Below are 21,193 nucleotides of genomic sequence, written 5' to 3' on the forward strand. Positions count from 1 at the left end.
ATTTATGCATGCATGGTACTTTGTACTGGTGGGATTTACACAGAGCCAGCACTCAGAGTGAGCAGATCCCCGACCGTCCTTTTTATATTATTTTATAAAACAATACACAGTTTACAAAACAAATAACATTAACAGCTGTCTACAAAGATACAGCAATTTTACAAGGGAGAGGAATGACAAAGCCAGGCCCCAAACCGTAACGTTCAACCAGTTTTCAGGGAAATGAGGACAAACTTCAAATCCCAGTTTCAATCATTACAAACAGTAACAAAGACATTTGTACATTCAAGACAGTCCAATTACATAAACGAGTACATATAATACTGACTCCAAGCAACCCAGCAAGCAACCCATCTCACCAACCTTCCAATCACTCTAAGGCAGCACGGTCTGACGCACCTTCCGGCTCTCGGTTCGCCCCATGACCCTTACAGTTCTCGGTCCACCCTGACACATCTTCCGCCCACCTCAAGGACAGCCCGCCTCGGTACCTGCCCGGGGTGATAACTCTGAGGGTGGCATACCCGCCTTCTGGCTCTCTGTCTGCCCCTGTGTTCCATTGGACTCTCACCCACCCCGATGCACCATCTGGCTCATGGACTACACTGACACACCTTCTGCCTATCCCAATCACCCCTTCTCGGGACAACAGCTGCCAGAACAGCCTACCCAATTTCTGGCTCTCGGGGCGATCGACATCATGGTGGCCTTCCCACCCTCCAGCTTTTGGGATGGCCTACCAACCTCCGGCTCTCAGGGTGACAGCTTTCAGGACACAGTAAGGCCTGCGAGACCCAGGGACACAAGACATTGCAGGTGATAAGCCCAACAAACAGAGTCCTTTCTGGTGCATAGAGTCCATTACCATAAACACTTTTCTTCAAACTATGGAGTCCATTCCCAGGAACAGAGTCCACTCCAGTATACAAAGTGCATTGTCGGAAATGGAGTCCACTCAAAACTGCAGAGTCCGTTGCTAGAAACAGAGTCCACAACCAAGGGAATAGTCCACTCCTGAAGGCAGCAAATGCGCACCTCAGAGCACACAGGTGTTCGGTCTCCACAGAGTCTTCGTACATCCACAGAGACACAGGCCCACTCACAGGAACACAGTACATTGTAAATGTGCAGTTAAAAACATAGAACATAGAATATAGAACAATACAGCACAGAACAGGCCCTTCAGCCCACGATGTTGTGCCGAACGTCTAATCTAGATTAAGCACCCATCCATGTACCCATCCAAATGCCGCTTAAAGGTCGCCAATGATTCTGATTCTACCACTCCCACGGGCAGCGCATTTCATGGGTAAATACTCTCTGGGTAAAGAACCCACCCCTGACATCTTCCCTGTACCTTCCACCCTTCACCTTAAATTTATGTCCTCTTGTAACACTCTGTTGTACCCGGGGAAATAGTTTCTGACTGTCGACTCTATCAGAAACTTTTTTAACTGACAGGTGTTCGGTCCACTCTCGAAGGTAGGATCCACTCCATCTCCCGTCCATCCCACCTTCCGGCCACTTGAAAGCACCGCACCTCTACACACCTTCCGGCACTCAGTCCACCCTGACGCACCTTTCGACCACCTCTGAGACATCCCGTCCCCTTCCCCAGGGACGACAGCGTGCAGTCCACAAGCCTTCCAGATCTTAGCCTCTCCCAACGTGCCTTGTGACTCTCGGCTTTTGACGACCTCGAGTTCAGCCCGTCCCATTACCCCTTCTCGGGACGACAGCACTCAGAACCACCTTCTGGTTCTCGGGGGACTGGGATCAGGGTGGCCTACCGACCCTCCAGCTTTCGGGACAGCCTACCAACATTCAGGTTCACAGGATGGCCTACCCATACCCCGGCTCTTAGGGTGACAGCTTTCAAGACGACCTATGAGCACGCCAGCTCACAGTTAGGCCTGCCAGACCCAGCGACACACCAGACAGTGCAGGTGATAACCCCAACATATCACCTGACAAAGTTAATTACCAACAAACAGAGTCCACTCTGGTACACAGAGTACATTAGCATAGACAGTTCTCTTAAAAATGTAGAATCCATTTACTGGAACAAATTCCACTCCAGTATACAATGTGCATTGCCTGAAATAGAGTCCACTCCAAACTGCAGAGTCGATTGATTAGATTAGATTACTTACAGTGTGGAAACAGGCCCTTCGGCCCAACAAGTCCACACCGCGCCCGCCAAAGCGTAACCCACCCATACCCCTACATCTACATCTACCCCTGACCTAACACTACGGGCAATTTAGCATGGCCAATTCACCTGACCTGCACATCTTTGGAATGTGGGAGGAAACCGGAGCACCCGGAGAAAACACACGCTGACACGGGAGAACGTGCAAACTCCACACACTCAGTCGCCTGAGGCGGGAATTGAACCCGGATCTCCGGCGCTGCGAGGCAGCAGTGCTAACCATTGTGCCACCGTGCCGCCCATTGCTATAAACAGAGTCCACAACAGAGAGCAGAGTCCACTCACGAAGGCAGCAAATGCACACCCCACAGGTATTAAAGCTCCATTGATTCCTGACACATATTTGGAGAATCAGGCCCACTCCCAAGGAACACAGTATATTGTAAAGGTGTAGTTAACTCACAGGGGTTTGGTCCAGTCCTGAAGGAAACATCTTCTCCCAAACTCCACGACACAGCAAGTACTCTCCTCCCAGAACACACACAGGTGTTCAATCTTCAGAGGCCCAGCCCCAGTGCTAGACCTCCAGACAGGAACAACTGCTAAGATGTATTTATTCACAAGGGCTCAGTCCAAAATGCAATAAAACAGTGAAGACACGTACAAAAAAAAAACAAAGAAAGCTCGAGTCAAAGGGCTAAGTCCTGAATAGAATTCTCACACAAACATAAGAGTTGGGGTACCGAACAAACTTTTTAAAAGATTTTTTCTGCAATTACTGATACACCTGTGCTGTTATCTACCTCCAGTAGAACCAGTTGACCATTTAACAGATGTTTATTTTGATTGGTTCTGATTTGGATGCTGCTAAACAATGTAAGTGTTCCAAACCAACTATCGGTGGGCTTTTCAGAGAGTGCACACACCTGGATTGCGGCGTGTCAGTTCTCTTACATGCTTCAGGTCTAGTGGGACTCTTTCACTATCACAATTCGCATCTTGGCAACAACTGCAACGGTTTGCTGGCTCTGATCCTGAAGGAAATGTACACAGTTCGACCGAAATTTGGATTTGCTTTGAGGCTATTGTTATGAGCTGACCTGGAGTATATCTACTCAGGATTATGTCCTGAGGTGATGCAATTGCTTTCATTCGAGCGGTATCCCCCACGGCCAGTTTGCCTGGTGAGAGTCTCCTCTTCCATCGGCATGCCATGCAACTGACATGCTCCACTTGATGCATTTCGAATGACAACATTTGAGGTCAGGTTAGATTTCATTTCGTAGGCGCTTTTGCCTGGATACATCATTGATCTCATGCTCGTCGCCAATGAAATACCTTCACAGAGGTCGGTATCCTATTACCAAGACACCCTTTTTTACACATGTAAAGTACCTGATACTGGTCTGGTTACTTCAGAGCCAGCTCTCAGAGTGAAAAGAACCCAGACTTGCTGTTTGATTATTTTCTTTTTTTGCTTCAAATAAGCAAAGACGAAAAGAAAATCCAGAAAACAAACAATCTCAATAAATAATAAAGAAAAGGCAAAGGTATCCCATTTGCAACTTTGAGCAAGGGCTCCCTGATTGGACCAGGTTGACATCCCCAATCCAGGAACTCAAACACTACACTACCCATATCCCACTTGGTATTCTAACCCCTTACCAGTCAGTACCCTACATACCTGCTACCTTGGCACCACCTTGCACCCAATTAATCTGCTGTTGTCTGTCATTACCCACCTGGCACCTTACTCTAACCACACTGTCACATACCACTGACTTTATGCATTGTAATTCAATTCTAGCCAGGAAAGATCAGAATGGAATTTCAGTTACACATTCCTGTGGATAACCCTGAATGGGATTTCCTCTTAGAAATGCAGAGCTCTTTTCTATCATCAGAAAGGAAAGGGACCAATTTTGCATAGGTGTGAGATTCCCCTCACTGGAAAACCTGTTCCTGCATTCAATTTATTTCAAAAAGCAATAATGAAGGGAAACGAGCATCTCAGTCTAGTGCAGAAAAGCTTTATTGCAAACTAGGTGCATTGTTCTGTCTTTAGAAAAGATTTCAAATCACGTCTTTCCAGTTTTAGCTTTGAACATTATGTTTCTACAGTGTACCTGAGATTTTGTTCGGATATACCATTGCACGTAAGATGGGCCTCGCAATGTTCCCATTGTACAATTTTCACTGCACTCATGTACATCTGCACTTCAGTAAACATGACAATAAAATCTACTTCAAATTCTCAAGAAATTAGTGTCATTTTATTTTTCAAAATATATTCCACTACGTAATAACCCTCAAAGGAAAGTGGTTAATTTGCTGCTTATTCGGATTACTGCAACTTGTGCAATTAGTGATTCAACCAGATTTATTATCTCAGCTTCCAAATAAAATTAGACTGTCTTGACAATATTTTTGTATTTAGATGGACAGACTCATTGACTAAACAACAACATACAGGCCTGATTGGGACAGAATGGAATACTCAGCAATCTTACAGATAGCACGTATATACTACCCGATACTTGCAGGCATTGGTATTATTGGTAAGTCCTTAATTGCAGTTATGTTTGTGTGAACAGAAACTGAAGCTGTTGGGAAAATTCAGCAAGTCGGGTAGCTTCTGGGAAGAGAACTCAGAGTTAACATTTTGGTTTGGTTAGTCTTCCTCAGAACGCTTCTCGGCAACTTCTGTTTTTGGTTCTGATTTACCACATCCACAATTCTTTTAGTTTTTCTGTTTGCATACAACCTGTTTAACTCAACTCCTTAATTCTTCATTGAAATTTGGCATATTTCCCTGACTTTGGCTATTCCTAACCTTTGTGTTTCCAGTGGTTTCTTTAGTAGTTCATTGCTGAACGTAGGTCAACAAATTCATTGCTGTTTGTGTCCGTCTGCGGAAGCTGGTTTATTTATAATTTTTTACGGAGAATTTATTTCCAATGGAGAACAGGCTGAGTCAGCATGTATTCCCCATCCCAAGTTACACTTCAGAAGGTGCCTTCTCAAACCACTGCAGAGCATTTGGTGTTAGAGTACCAACATCGAGCATGGAAACAGGCTCTTCGTTGCAACTCATTCACGCTGACCAGGATTGCTAAACTGAACTGGTCTCATTTTCGTATACTTGACCTTTATCCCCCAATCGTTTTCGAACCATGGAGCTGTCCAAATGTCTCTTAACTGATCCAGCAACACTAAAGGAACGGTTATGTGTTTCCAAGCCAGGAAGGTGAGTGGCTTGAATGAAACTTGCACGTGGTTTCAATCGCAGCTATCCTCTGCTTCCAGACAGTAGCGGCTGTGAGGATGACAGCGAACTTGTTGAGGTACGACAATGTGTCTTTTTAGATGGTGTAGCCTGCTTTCACTGAGTGGCATTGGCCGGGAGACGGGGTGGGGGTTGGGGGGTGGTTTGTTGTCAGACTGATGGTTTGTGGATGTTGTGAAAAACAAGTAAACTGACACATCATGGAATAAATGCAAGTGACGGCAGATGCCGGATATCTGCAATAAGCAAAGGAAACAAAGAACAAAGAGACGAATAAAGTAAAGTTACAGCCCAGGAACAGGCCATTCGACTCTCCAAGCCTGAGCCGATCCAAACCCACTGTCTAAAGCCGTTGCCCAACTCCTAAGCATTTATACCCCTCTGCTCCCCACCTTCTCATGCATCTGTCCAGACGCATCTTAAATGAAACTACCGTGCATTCCTCTACTACCTCTGCTAGTAACGCGTTCCAGGCACCTATCATCCTTTGTGTAAAGTACTTGCCGCGTGTATCTCCCTCAAACCTTTCACCTCTCACCTTGAAAGCGTGATCTCTCGTCATTGACCCTTCACTCCGGGAAAAAAGCTATTTTCTCTGTCTACTCTGTCTATACTTTTCATGATTTTGCAGACCTCATTTAGTACCCCCCCCCCCCACCCCCACCCCCCATCTCCTTTTTACTACTGAAAACAATTCTAACCTACTCAACCTTTCTTCATTACTGGCACCTTCCATACCAGGCAACATCCTCATAAATCTTTTCTGCACCGTCTCCAAACTGGCCACATCCTTTTGGGAATGTGGCGACCTGAACTGTACACAGTGTTCTAAATGCGGTCAAACAAAATCTTGCACAATTTTAACATGGCCTGCCAGCTCTTTTACTCAATACCCCGGCCGATGAAGGCAAGCATACTATATGCCTCCTTGACCACTCTATCCACCTGTGCAGCCACATTCAGGGTAGAAAGGACCTGAACTCCCAGATCTCTCTGCTCATCATCTATCTCATGGCTCTTCCGTTTACTGGATAATTCAGTCTCGGATTAGACTTCCCAATGTCTCACATTTTCCTGAATTGAACTTCATCTGCTACTTCTCCAACCAAAATCCAGTCTATCTTCTCTTTTATTCTTTGGCAGTCCCCTTTGCTTTATGCTACTCCACCAATTTTCCTATCATCTGCAAACTTGCCCTCATAGCAACAGTGCCCTCTTCCAGATCATTTATGCATATCAGATACAACAATAGCCCCAGCACTGATCCCTGTGCAATACCACTGGTCACCTTTCTCCATTTCGAGATAGCTGCCATTGGGTTTGTCTATTGTGGGCTTGAATAAATAATTACACAGCATAATTACGCAACGTAATTACACTGTATGTACGTCTTGAATATTGATATTGCAATTTCAAAGCGGTGAGCTACATTGGCTCCCAGATAAATTCCCAGAACCAGTCAACTCTGTCGTCTTGATAGTATCCATCGCGACCTGTGGAGCAGGGAGGTCCAGGTTCAAGTAACACTTGCTTCAGAGACTTGTCATGTCATCTCTGAACAGGTTGGTTTGGAAAACGTGTCGAAGCTTTTAAATATCTGATTGTGTTACAGTGTTTGTTCAGACTTTTATTCAAACATTGTTTTGCACGGCTGTGTTAAATGTGGTCTTCATTTTCTTCTGGAGTAGTGATAAAGTTCATTTGTGTAATTTCAAATCATCACTTTTTCAAATAAAAATTCTCTTGTCAAGATGGACGAGCAGGATAACAGATTCTGTGCGAATGATCATTGTTTCTCATCAGTTCTGACATTTCAAACCTATTATATTCCCTGAATTTCCTTCTACAGAACAGTTCATAGCATCCTTACATGTGGAATTTTTGGCGCATCGAGTTCACACGAATCCTCCTCAGAGTATCTAACCCATTCCCATGGTCCAACCTACCCTATTCCCACATTTGTTGCATTTCCCATAGCTAACCTACCTGGCCTGCATATCATTAGATACAATGGGACAAATTGCCAGGGCCAATCCAACTAATCTACACAACTTTGGACTGTGGGAAGAAACTGCAGCACTCAGACAAAACACACGCAAGCATCAGGAGAATATAAGAACTCCACAGACAGTTGCCCGAGGGTGGCATTAACCTCAGGTTCGTGGCGCTGTGAAACAGTAGTGCTAACCAATGAGCCACCATGCAAACCCCAAACAGTTGTTTGGTTTCGGTAACACCTTTGTCTATTTGTCCTCCTTGCATCAAAGGATATATTTCTGGATATGGTCCTCAATGTCTTCTTATTGCAGTTCTGCATTCTTCTGTTCTTAACCATGTTTTCAATTGTTCAAAGATCAAAGACCCTGGTGCATAAAGTTAATTTTTCTGATTACTTTTGATGTTCTTCCTCTAATGTTGGTCTTCTCCAAGGTTTGAATTTTTACACTTGTATTTTGTTAAAAAACTCCTGGTATGATATAAGAACCTAGAAAACAGAAGCAGAAGCAAATTATCCTCAAGTCTGTTGGCCATTCAGTAAGATCATGGCTCATCTGCCTCAAGTATCAATTCTTCTTTCGTTCCAGATCCACATAACTCACATCTCCATGATATTTCAAAAATGTATCGATCTCTACTTCAAATACTTTCAGTAACCTAGTTTCCAAAATTTTCTGGAGTCCAAACAGCATGATTGATGCTCGCAGTTTTGGATCATATTTGACAAATTAATTTATCCAATGGGAATCCACAGTAACCAATCTGTTATGGACCAGGACAGAAACTCTCAAAACCTTTCAAGAAACAAACCTGGATACTAAATTTGCTTTATCCTTTAAGCAGGTATGGAGGGGATACTTCAGATGTGATGCAGTCGGCCCAACCACCGAGCTTTATACAAGAGAGAATTAATTTGCAAGATGTAAAAATGAAACACTGTAAAAGAGAACGGAATGGAGAATAACTCAACCTATTCTGAAAACCCAATAGATTACCCAAAATTAACGGTGCTGTTCCAAATATGTGCCACAATCGCCATAAACACCACTTGGCACACAAGATAAAATCAAACCTAGAGTCTTACTGCAGAGGACCCAGATAGAGAGGATGATCACCCTGGACTCGCTTCTTTGACTTTAGCAGCCTCACATCCGGCAGCCTCTTAAACGCAAACCAAACCCGAGAAAAGCTGAACTTTTCGTTCATAACACTATTTATTTCTCATTTATTTGTCAATTTGTTCAGCTTGCGCATTGTTTCATCATACATCTTTCTTTCATTATGGTTTGTTTGAGTCAATGTTTGCATTGTAACTTTTCACCATGTATTATGTAATTGTGTGAGGCAAATGGTGTGATTTAGCAGACATATGATGGTGAAGTTTTTGCTGTGACTCTGGTCATGCAGGGATGTACCTTTCTTCATTTTTCTTTCAGTTAATTTAGTGGGAATTTTGATCCTGAACCGAGGCAACTGTGGGCTCTCCAAATGCATCACTCGCTATTTGTTGGCAATGTCGACTGCAGATCTGCTTCTCGTCATCCTCAATATATTACTGGACCGAATTAACAATCTTTATTTCCCAGTTAATTTCTTATTCATCACTCCTGTGTGTGCCTTGAGGATTGCTATGTTCCTTGCAGTCCTGGACTGTTCAGTTTGGTTCACAGTTGCTTTCACATTTGATCGGTTTGTAGCAATTTGTTGCCAAAAGCTAAGAGCAAGATATTGCAATCCGAGAACTGCAATAGTGGTTATAGTAACTGTGAGCATAGTCAGCTGTTTGCAGTCAACCACTTGGTATTTTGCATTTATTCCTTCCTTTGTTATTAAAAATGTACCATGGTTTTGCAAACAAAATCAGACTATTATACATCATTATTTTGGAAAATATATGAATGGATTGACAGTATACTTACACCATTGTTTCCAATTGTATTGATATCGGTGTTCAATGCTCTGACTGTCAGGAATATTATAACAGCAAACCGCATCCGTTGTCGACTCCAGATCCACGGAAATGTACGGAATAACACTGATCCAGAGGTGGTAAACCGGAGAAAATCCATCATCTTGCTCTTTGCATTGTCTGGTAATTTTATACTGTTGTGGATGGCGTATGCCGTACACTCTTTCAACTGGCAAGTAATAAACTATAATTATAAAGACAAGGCATTGAACCATCCAATATTTGTCTTTCAAGAAATTGGATTCATGCTACGACTTCTAGGTTCGTGCACAAACACTTGCATATATGCTCGAACACAAACGAAATTCAGAGAGGAGTTAATCAATGGAGTGAAATTTCTTTTTGCTCGAATCGTTAAACTGTGCAAATAACATACAGAACTGACTGCTATTTCAAGCTCTATTTCCAGTCTTACGACAGGATCTACAGGTTGAAGGAACATGTGGAATTTCCCAGGCTGCATTGATTGAAAAGAAGTCATGTCCTTAGGATTTTAAAGATGGCTCTTGGCCAAGGAAATTGGAAATAATCAGTTGAGCAAAAATTCATGAATTGTATTTCGAATAATAAGTCACAGTGATTGATTATCTTAAAAGGATATTACTGTTCAAAACACTGAATCTTTGCTTCTGTGTACCATGTGAAAACCTTTTCCTGTTTTAGTGCATTTAAAGCTTTGTATTATGTCATCAATAAGTTTACATTGTTATGTTGAAAGGTGAGTGACAGCCTCATGCGACTATGTGCAGTGACTGACCATCACAGAATGCAAAAAAATAAAGTTGGAATCTTCCAAATTGCTGTCATTCTGGAATCTGTTTTTCCTGGCAAAATTAGTACCTGGCTGAGAATATGTAATGTTCGAAGCTCTTTTCCACAACATTCAGTCTCTGGCCTTGCTTCCTAAAAAAAAACACAAAACTTATTCGGATGTTCCCATAGTTATATACTATCTCTGCCCATCATTGAAACTACTGCATTGACAACATGCCTGAATCTCCTTCTTTGGGTGTGCCTTGCATTTTGTTTGGTGTAAGCTGTTATAAAATGCTAGTTTAGGTTTCAGTTCTTGTCCACAATTGTGGTTCTTGTTGTTACTTGCTCCTGTTTATTTCAGGGCACATTATTAAAACATCTGAGAAATTCCATTAACACTGAGAGTCAGCACGAATATTCGCTGTGAAAGAAATACTGAGCACTGACACTAATTATAAAGTAAATTCTTGACACTATCGAGGACAAAGCAACCCGCTTGATTGTATCAACGTCCACAATCATTTATCCACTCCATCACTCACTCTCAATAACAGTAGTGTGTACCAGCTGCAAGATACATTACAGAAATTGATCACAGATCCTTAGTCAGAACCTTCAAACACGTGACCACTTCCAGACAGACAAATACAGAACATCGTCCTCTACACATTCTCCACCAAATGTTTCACCATCTTGACTAGGAAATATACTCCTGTTCCTTCACTGTCACTCGGTCAATATCCTGAAATTACCTCCCTCAGGCTGTTGTGGATCAGCCTCCCAGCTATGGACAGTTAGCAGCAATTCTCCAGTTAGAATGGACAACTAGGGCCGGGCTATCAATGCTGGCCCAGCCACAATGCCTGCATCATTGCACAAAGAATCTGACCTGATACTATGTGCTCCTGTAAACAATTAAAAACAGTTGTGTTTTTCAATTCTTCCATTGGGGCACCCGACAGACGCAATCTGCCAGCACACAATTCCTGGTCTCTTTTATGCCAGCTCAGATTTCCAATCAATTCTCATTCATAACAATGGAATGCATTCTTTTTACACTGAAAAGAAACTGCACAGAGTCCAGTATCCATACACCAAGTTACTCTTTATTTGCAATTGCACAGTACATGGGCTCCAACCAGCCAGTTCAAAGTCAGTGCCCAGAGGGAGGAGACCTATTTTTTATTTCCCCTTTTCTTTTTTCTTTTATTTATTTGCCCTACATGACCACTGCGCAACAGTGGCACTTATATTTCTCCTACAACACCTGTGGAACTGCGTTTGTCATTAGGGTGTGTGTGTGTATGTGTGTGTGTGTGTGTGTGTGTGTGTGTGTGTGTATGTGTGTGTGTGTGTGTGTGTGTGTGTGTGTAGAACCAGTCAAAAAAAGGCACCATTGTCAACGTCATGCGAAAATTCCATCAACAAGAAGAAAAGCCCATGTAGCCAGGGAAATATTAACAAAAAAGCCCAGTAAGGGTATTCGCGCAGGTGAAAAGAGAGTGTAAAGGAAGTGAAGGGTAAAGACGAAATAAAACTGGAGTTGAAGGGGAACGAAAGCACTCTATTCCCCCATAGTGACAAACTCCCTGTAGTTGACACTGCATGCGCCCTCTCCAAGAAGACCCGGCCTGGAACATCATTGCAGAAGAGGGACAGGCACTCGGCAGACACAATCCCCAGTTTAACTCTGTCATCCAGGGCTCCCTGTTTTGTCCAGGTTGACAGTCTCAGTCAAGGATCTTGGAGTCAGTGCGATCAAACTTGGCCCTCGTTCCAATGATTACATTACTCCCCCACCAAGTCCGGGGATGGACACCGGCAGTTTCTCTTGTAACGTCTACTGCAATGTTGTCACCTCAGGTGTGGTTCCTCCCACTCTGTCTCGGACACTGGTGACACATACTGGACCGAAACTAGTCTCTTGCCACCAGAGTGTTACGGGAGAATTTCCTCCTCTTCTTGAGGCTGTCACGCTATAGAGGCTGCATCCAATTCAGAATCTGCCGTGCATTCAAATGTATTTATAAGGGGAGAACCCGTGGTTTCTGACAGCCATCCTGGCTTTCGTGAGGGGAACAAGTATATTTTGCTCCTGCCCCGTTTTAGAGGGAGCAGTTTTCATATGATCTACATATTTGATTGGGACCACCTCATCTAGCCATCTGCAAATCATATGGCCTGACATCACCTCGTTCCCATGCAGGGACATTTTGTAGTTTGACACCAACGTTTGCCCGCTGATGAAAGCATCCTCTCTCCTTCAGTGGAGGTTCATGCCTTGTTGTCCGTGTTCCTGATGCTATTTGCACTACCCGCCCCCCCGGTCTTGGAATAACTAGTTTAAACTTCTGGTACGCATTTTTCTCCTCATTGGCAACTCTGCTGGAGCGATGCCTGTTGTTGGGTAAGTGGTGATACAATATCAGACAAGACCCGAGGCAGATTGGTATCCAGTGAAGCTGCCAAACAACATCTTCATGCTTGCCTTCAATGTTTGGACTCTCTTTCCGCCAATATATTGGACAATGGACGTTATGGAGCTGTCTGAACATGCCGTCTGAACATGCCAAATACTATTTGAATTCAGAAAATTTCCAAACTCCCTGCGGGAAAATGGCATCCCATTGTCCGTGGCCAATACTTTCGGGAGTTCATGTACAGCAGATGATGCTCATAGCCTTACAATCATCATCACAGCGTTTGACGAATGAACACTAAGCACTTTAAATGGTCATCCGCAATAGCCACTGCTTCTCTGACGAGATCGGAACAGAAGTTGTTCCCTTAATCTTGAATGGCTCCCTGGGATAGATTCTCACTCTCGCCGAAATCTTACTCAAACTTTAGTGTTGGAAACCCAAGCGCACTTTGTTAAAGATTGGTTCTGCAATCACTGATATAGCTGTGCTGGTATCTACCTCCATTAGAAACAGGTGACCATTTAACCAGAAGTTTATTTTTATTAGTTCTGATTTGGATGTTGCAAAGCACTTTAACTGTTGCAGGTCAGCTATAGGTACGCTTTCCGGGTTGTACACTCTCCGGGCCTAACAGCTCTCTTACTCATTTAAGGCTATTGGGACTCTTTCATTGTCACAAGTACGCGTACCAGCAGGAACTGCAATGGCTTACCGGGTTCAATCCTGAAGAAAATATTTATGGTTTGGCCGAGGTTTGCCTTAGTTTTGTGGTTTTGGTGTGAGCCGACCTGGAGTGCACCTGCTCAGGTTATGTACTGAGGCAATGCAATTATATATTCACTCGAGTGATGTCCCCAAAGACCAGTTGGCCTGGTGAGATTGTCCACTGATATGCTCCATTTCCCAAATTTTCTAATGACAAAGCCATTTGAATTGCATGGTCGACGTCAAGTTGGATTTCTGCTGGTAGGCACTTTTGCATGGATACATCATTGATCGCAATCTCGTCACCAAATAAATACCTGCACAGAGGTCGGTTTACCGTCACCAAGACGCCTTTATTTATGCATGCAAAGTACTTGGTACTGGTGGGATTTGCACAGAGCCAGCACTCAGAGTGAGCAGATCCCATGACCGTCCTTTTTATATTATTTTATAAAACAATACACAGCTTACAAAACAATTAACATTAACAGCTGTCTACAAAGATACAGCAATTTTACAAGGGAGAGGAATGGCAAAGCATGGCCCCAAACCGTAACGTTCAACGAGTTTTCAGTTTCAATCATTACAAACAGTAACAAAAACATTTGTACATTCAAGACAGTCCAATTACATAAAAGAGTACATATAATACTGACCCCAAGCAACCCAGCAAGCAACCCATCCCTCCCACCTTCCAATCACTCTAAGGCAGCACGGTCCAACGCAGCTTCCAGCTCTCGGTTCGCCCCATGACCCTTACAGTTCTCGGTCCACCCTGACACACCTTCCGACCACCTCAAGCACAGCCCGCCCCGGTATCTGCCTGGGGTGATAACTCTGAGGGTGGCATACCCGCCTTCTGGCTCTCTGTCTGCCGTTACGTTCCATTGGACTCTCACCCACCCCGATGCGCCATCTGGCCACTGACACAGCTTCCGCTCGTCCCAATCACCCCTTCTCGGGACGACAGCTGCCAGAACAGCCTACCCACTTTCTGGCTCTCGGGGCGATCGACATCAGGGTGGCCTACTCACCATCCAGCTTTTGGGATGGCCTACCAACCTCCGGCTCTCAGGGTGACAGCTTTCAGGACCCAGGAGGGCCTGCGAGACCCAGGGACACAAGACAGTGCAGGTGATAAACCCAACAAACAGAGTCCTTTCTGGTGCATAGAGTCAATTACCATAAACAATTTTCTTCAAAATATGGAGTCCAGTCCCAGGAAAAGAATTCACTCCAGTATACAAAGTGCATTGTAGGAAATGGAGTCCACTCAAAACTGCAGATTCCGTTGCTAGAAACAGAGTCCACAACCAAGAGCAGCGTCCACTCCTGAAGGCAGCACCTCACAGCACACAGGTGGTCACACATCCACAGAGACCCAGGCTGGGTCACAGGAACACAGTCCATTGTAAATGTGCAGTTAACTGACAGGCGTTCGGTCCACTCTCGTAGGTAGGATCCACTCCATCTCCCGTCCATCCCACCTTCCGGCCACTCGAAGGCACCACACCTCTAGGCACCTTCCGGCACTCAGTCCACCCTGACGCACCTTTTGACCACCTCTGAGACATCCCTTGCCCTTCCCCCAGGGACGACAGCGTGCAGTGCAGTCCACAAGCCTTCCAGATCTTAGCCTCCCTCAACGTGCCTTGTGACTCTCGGCTTTTGAAGACCTCTAGTTCAGCCCGTCCCAATTACCCCTTCTCGGGGCGACAGCGCTCAGAACCACCTTCTGGTTCTCGGTGGACTGGGATCAGGGTGGCCTACCGACTCTCCAGCTTTTGGGACAGCCTACCAACATTAAGGTTCCCAGGATGGCCTACCCACACCCCGGCTCTTAGGGTGACAGCTTTCAAGACGACCTATGAGCCCGCCAGCTCACAGTTAGGCCTGCCAGACCCAGGGACACACCAGACAGTGCAGGTGATAACCCCAACATATCACCTGACAAAGTTAATTACCAACAAACATAGTCCACTATGGTACACAGAGTCCATTAGCATAGAGAGTTCCCTAAAAAATGTAGAATCCATTTACTGGAACAAATTCCACTCCAGTATACAATGTGCATTGCCCGAAATAGAGTCCACTCTAAACTGCAGAGTCGATTGCGATAAACAGAGTCCACAACAGAGAGCAGAGTCCACTCACGAAGGCAGTAAATGCACACCCCACAGGTATTAAAGCTCCATTGAGTCCTGAAACATATTTGGAGAATCAGGCCCACTCCCAAGGAACACAGTAAATTGTAAAGATGCAGTTAACTCACAGGGGTTTGGTCCAGTCCTGAAGGAAACATCTTCTCCCAAACTCCACGACACAGCCAGTACTCTCCTCCCAGAACACACACAGGTGTTCAATCTTCAGAGGCCCAGCCCCAGGGCTAGACCTCCAGACAGGAACAACTGCTAAGATGTATTTATTCACAAGGGCTCAGTCCAAAAACCAAAAAATAGTGAAGACACGTACAAAAAAAACAAAGAAAGCTAGAGTCAAAGGGCTAAGTCCGGCCATAAAATCAACATTTGTTAGTTTCTGAAAAGTGAAAGAGAAAAGAGTAATACACAGGCTGTAACAAGCCTTTGAAACAACAATTCCCTAATGAAAACTGAGTTACACCTGAAATACATTTTGTGCATCAAGAGTTTAGAAATCAGTCCTCACGAAAGGAATACCAGTTAACAAACTGGCTCAGTAATTCAGTAAGGTCAGGAATCAGGTTTTCACCTCAGTAAAAAGAAGCAGAAACCAACAGGAACAGTACCACACTGACTGTGGCCCAACTCGCACAGAGTCAGTCCCCTAAATTGAGAAGGCTCTGAATCTCCTGTTTTTATATTTTCTTAAATAATTCACAGTTTACAAAAGAATTAATATTTACAACTGTTTTCAGAGAAACAGCAATTTTACAAGGGAGCGGGGCAGCAAAGCCAGGCCCCAAACCCTAACGGCCAACCAGTTTTCATGGAAATGAGGACAAAACTCAAATCCGAGCTTCAATCACCACAAAACAGGAACAAAGACTTTTGTACAAATAAGACAGTTCAAGTACATAAAGGAACAGTGCATACAAAACAGTACCCCAGAAAGCCCAGCAAGGCCCACCGACCCTCCCATCTTCCGGCCACTCTAAGGCAGCCAGCCCCTACACACCATCTGGTTCTTGTTCCACCCCATGCCTCTTTCAGTTCTCGGTCTGGCCTGACACACCTTTCGACCACCTCTAGGACAGCCTGCCCCAGTACCCGCCCGGGGTGACAGCGGTCAGGACGGCCTAGCCACCTTCTGACTTCAATAACCACCTTCAGCACCTTCCGACCACCTTTCGGAGAGCCCACCACGTTACCCCCACTGGGTGACAGCGCTGAGGACGGCCTTCCGGCTTTCCGGCTCTCGGTCTGCCCCGACAAACCATTGGGCTCTCACCAACCCTGATGCACCACCTGACTCACGCACTACCCTGACAAACATTCCGGCCACCTCTAGGACAACCCGACCCCTTCCCCAGGGACGACAGCACACAGAGCATCCCACAAGCCTTCCCAATCTTAGCCTCCCCCAACGCGCCCTGTGACTCTCGGCTGTTATGACACACCTTTCGACCATCTCTAGTTCAGCCCGTCCCGATTACCCCTTCTCGGGACGACAGCACTCAGAACAGCATACACGCCTTCTGGCTCTCGGGAGATTGGCATCAGAGTCGCCTACCCACCCTCCAGCTTTCGGGACAGCCTAACAACATTCGGGTTCACAGGATGGCTTACCCACACTCCGGCTCTCAGGGTGATAGCTTTCAGGATGACCTATGAGCCCCCCCAGCTCACAGTTAGGCCTGCCAGACCAAGGGACACACAAGATCGTGTAGGTTGTAACCCCAAATTACCAAAAACAGAGTCCTTTCTAATACATATAGTCCATTAGCATAGACAGTTCTCTTCAAAATGTATAGTCCATTCCAAGGAACAGAGCCCACTCCAGTATACAAAGTGCATTATCAAAAATGGAGTCCACTCCAAACTGCAGAGTTCGTTACTAAAAACAGAGTCCACAACCGAGGGGAGAGTCCACTCCTGAAGGCAGGAAATGCACACCCCACAGCACAATCTCCATGGAGTCCATGCCCATCCTTGGAGAAGCAGGCTTGCTCACAGGAACACAGTATACTGTAAAGGTGCAATTAACTCACAGGGGTTTGGGCCACGCGTGAAGGCGAGGTCTTCTCCCAAACTACAGGATACAGGAAGTGCTCACCTCCCAGCACACACACTGGTGTTCAATCTTCAGAGGCCCGGTCCCAGGGCTAGGCATCCCCACTGGAACAACTCACCGGGTAAGATGTATTCCTTCAAAAGGGCTCAGTCAAAACACCAAAAAAAGGTGAAGACACTTACAAAAAACAAAGGAAACGAGAGTCCAAGGGCTATGCCCGACCACAAAATTAACATTGTCATTTTCTCAAAAGTAAAAAGAGAAAAGAGTAACACAGGATGTAACCAGCCAGTGAAACAACGGTTCCCTAATGAGAACTGAGTTACACCAGGAACAGATTGTGTGCATCAAGAGTTTAGACATAGTTCGCAAAAAGGAATACCAGTTAAGAAAGTGGCTGAATAATTCAGCCAGTTCAGGAATCACGTTTCGCCCACAAGAAAAGAAGCAGAAACCTACTGCAACAGTAATACACTGACTATGGCCCAGCCAGCACAGAGTCAGACCCCTAAATTAGAAGACTCTGACGCTCCTGTTTATTTATTTTTCATTTTTTTTTGCTGGCTCTGTCTTTTTCTGTTTTTCATTACCCCACATTACTACCTAACTGCGGTAGTGCTTATTTTTCCCCAGCACCCATGTGCGTGTGCAGGTGTGAGGCACTGTAAAAGACACAAGGTGCAAGAATCTTTATTCAGTTTCCAGCACCAGGTAGAAAAGAAACACCCGGGTGGCAAGTGACAGGCAATGCCCTTCACATCAAAGGGCAATGCTGTGTGATCAGACAGTGAAGGGGAGGGCAGTGATTAAATCAAGATAGAGTTGGAGGCGGAAATAATGCACTCCACTCCCTGCGGCTCCCACCTCTCCCTGAACAACTCCAGAGTGTCAGACATCTGGGCTCTAACGTAACCGCGGAAGAGGGACAGGTTGTCGACCCTAACGGCCCCCCTCCACTGCCCGCTGCTTGGACCTGTTTATGGCCAGTTTGGTCAGGCCCAGGAGCTGACCCACGAGGAGGTCTTCGGACCTGCCCTCCCTCCTCCGTACCGGGCGCCCGAAGATCAGGAGCGTGGGACTGAAGTGCAACCAAAAGCAGAGGATGAGGTTCTTAAGAAAATCAGAAATAGAGTGCAAACGCCCACACTCAATATACACATGGTCCACGCACTCCACAGCACCACAGAACAAGCAGTTGGGCTGGGAGTCCGTGAAACTCTGCAATCTGCGGTTGCAGGGGACTGCTGCGTGCAGCACCCTCCACCCAAGAGCCCCGAGAGAAAGGGGGAGGACACCCACGATGGGGATCCCCATCACCCAGTGGCAAATGGGCACGCCAAGGTATGTCCTGTCGGTGGATGAAGGAGAAGAGGTGGACGGTGTGCAGCAGCACAAAATACAGGGCTCGCCTTTTTACATCCTGAAAACAGACAAAACTGAAATTCCGGAGATGGCTCAGGTTGCGGGACACAGGCTTCTGCTGGAAGTATGGGACCTTGGAGCAAATGTGAAATTCCATCCAGGCTGGGGTGAGCGCGGACGGGATTCCACCGCACACCTGAGCATCCTTCAACTGGTGCACTATGTTGGGTCCGAGCACCGCCGTTTTAAGGCGTCGGATGGCGGTGTCGACGTACCAGATGTCTACCGCTGCCCTGCTCGTTATGTCCTGTGGCTGCGTCCAGCCATGACCCCCGGCACCCAGCACGTTCCCGACCCTGGTCACCCTCGCCGCCATGGCCCTCCCCTCCGACAGCCACTCGAAACCAAAAGTACAGAGTTGCGGATTCCTGAGCAATGGCTGCCTGACCAAAGCCGCTACTCCTGCTGGAGGGTAGGCGCGATGCGATTCGACCATGTTCCAGACAGTGATCAGGTCCTGGTAAAAGACAGGCAGCGTCTTGAGGCCGACCTCCAAACTGTCATGGTCGATGAGCAGGAGCTGCTTGTCGTAGTTGAGGTTACGCACCTGGCGAAAAAAGAACATCGCCAGGGCACACCACCTAGGAGGAGGCTCGATGTAAAGGTATCGCCGCAAGGTCTGAAGGCAGAACGTCGTGACCTGGGTGTGGATGCTCACCAGCGACTGATTGTCCTCCTCAATAGGGGGACTCAGAACCAGTGCAGCGGCTCCTGTACCTTTTTGTCCCAGAAGAAGTCAAGCAACGTTCTCTGGATGTCAGCGACAAAACCAGGAGGACGGACCAAAGTGACCAGCTGGTACCACAGCATGGCGGCCAACAGCTGGTTTATGACCAGCACTTGACTCCTGTAAGATAGCACTCGGAGCAGTCCTGTCCAGCGGCCGAGGCGAGCCGAGACTTTGGCCTCCAGCTAATGCCAGTTTGCCAGCTAGGATTTCTCAGCCAGGCTGAGGTAGACCCCCAGGTGGAGGAGATGGATGGTTCTCCAGCTGAACCCCCGTAACTCCTCCGGCAGAGAGTCCACCCGCCACAGACCGACCAGTAGTCTGGAACATTTGGCCCAGTTGATCCAGGTGGAAGACACTGCCAAGTACACGGCCAGGCACTCGCACATCGCCCCCCACCCCCCCAGGTCAACCGGGTCATTGAAAGTGAGGAGCACATCATCGGCGTAGGCAGAGAGGACCATCTCTGTGCCCGTGCTGCACAGAACCAGCCCCGACAACCTCCTCTGCAAGAGGTGCAGGAAAGGCTCCACGCACAGGGAATACAGCTGGCCGGACAGGGGGCAGCCTTGATGCACTCCTCTCCCGAAGTGAAGGGGCGCCGTCAGAGACCCGTTAACTTTAACCAGACACTCTGCAGCAGCGTACCAAAGTCGGATCCGGGCGACGAACTGCGTCCCAAACCCGAATGCCCGCAGAGTACCGAGCAGGTACTCATGATCGACCCTGTCGAACGCCTTCTCCTGGCGGAGAGACAGGAAGGCGCTCGGCAGACCAGCCCATCGACAGAAATGGATCAGGTCCCGAACCAGTTGGATGTTGTCATGTATCTTCCGGCCCGGGACCATGTATGACTGGTACAGATGAATCATGTGGGCCAACACGGAAGTCAGGCAATAAGTCAACACCCTGGTGAAGATTTTGTAGTCCGTGCTGAGGAGGAAGACTGGACGCCAGTTCTTCAAAGAATGAAGGTCCCCCTTCTTTGGCAAGCAGGGTAATGACCGCCCTGCGCCAAGAAAGGGACAGCTCTCCGGCATTTACACACTCCCCCAGGACCTGTGTGTAGTCGCTCCTCAGGACGCCCTGAAGAACTCCACAGTCAGCCCGCCCAGCCCCGGGAATTTGCCCCTCGAGAGCCGGTCGAGGGCACCGGTCAGCTCCTCCAAGGTGACAGGAGCGTTGAGCATTCTGGCGTCCTCCAGGCCGAGCTGCAGCAGGTCCTCCCACAGACCTCTGTGAGCCTCCTCGCTGGACGGATCTGGAGAGAATAGAGCCGTATAATAGTTTCAGATGTGGGCCCTAATACCCTCTGGATCCAAGACAAGGGACCCGTCATCGGCCAGCAGCACAAGGAGCTGCTGACGTGTTCCACGCCTTTTTTCCAGCGAGTAGAAGAAGGGGGAGCTGTAGTCCAGGTCCTGGAGGAGCTGGATCCGCGACCTCACGTATGTGCCCGAGCCCCGACGAGCTGCAGGTCCCGGAGCGCGGCCTTCTTCTCTTTGTACACCCCGCGCAGGGCCGGGTCAGCGTTGGGCTGACC

Source organism: Chiloscyllium punctatum, chromosome 47 (genome assembly GCF_047496795.1).
Source record: "Chiloscyllium punctatum isolate Juve2018m chromosome 47, sChiPun1.3, whole genome shotgun sequence".
Lineage (NCBI taxonomy): Eukaryota > Metazoa > Chordata > Chondrichthyes > Orectolobiformes > Hemiscylliidae > Chiloscyllium > Chiloscyllium punctatum.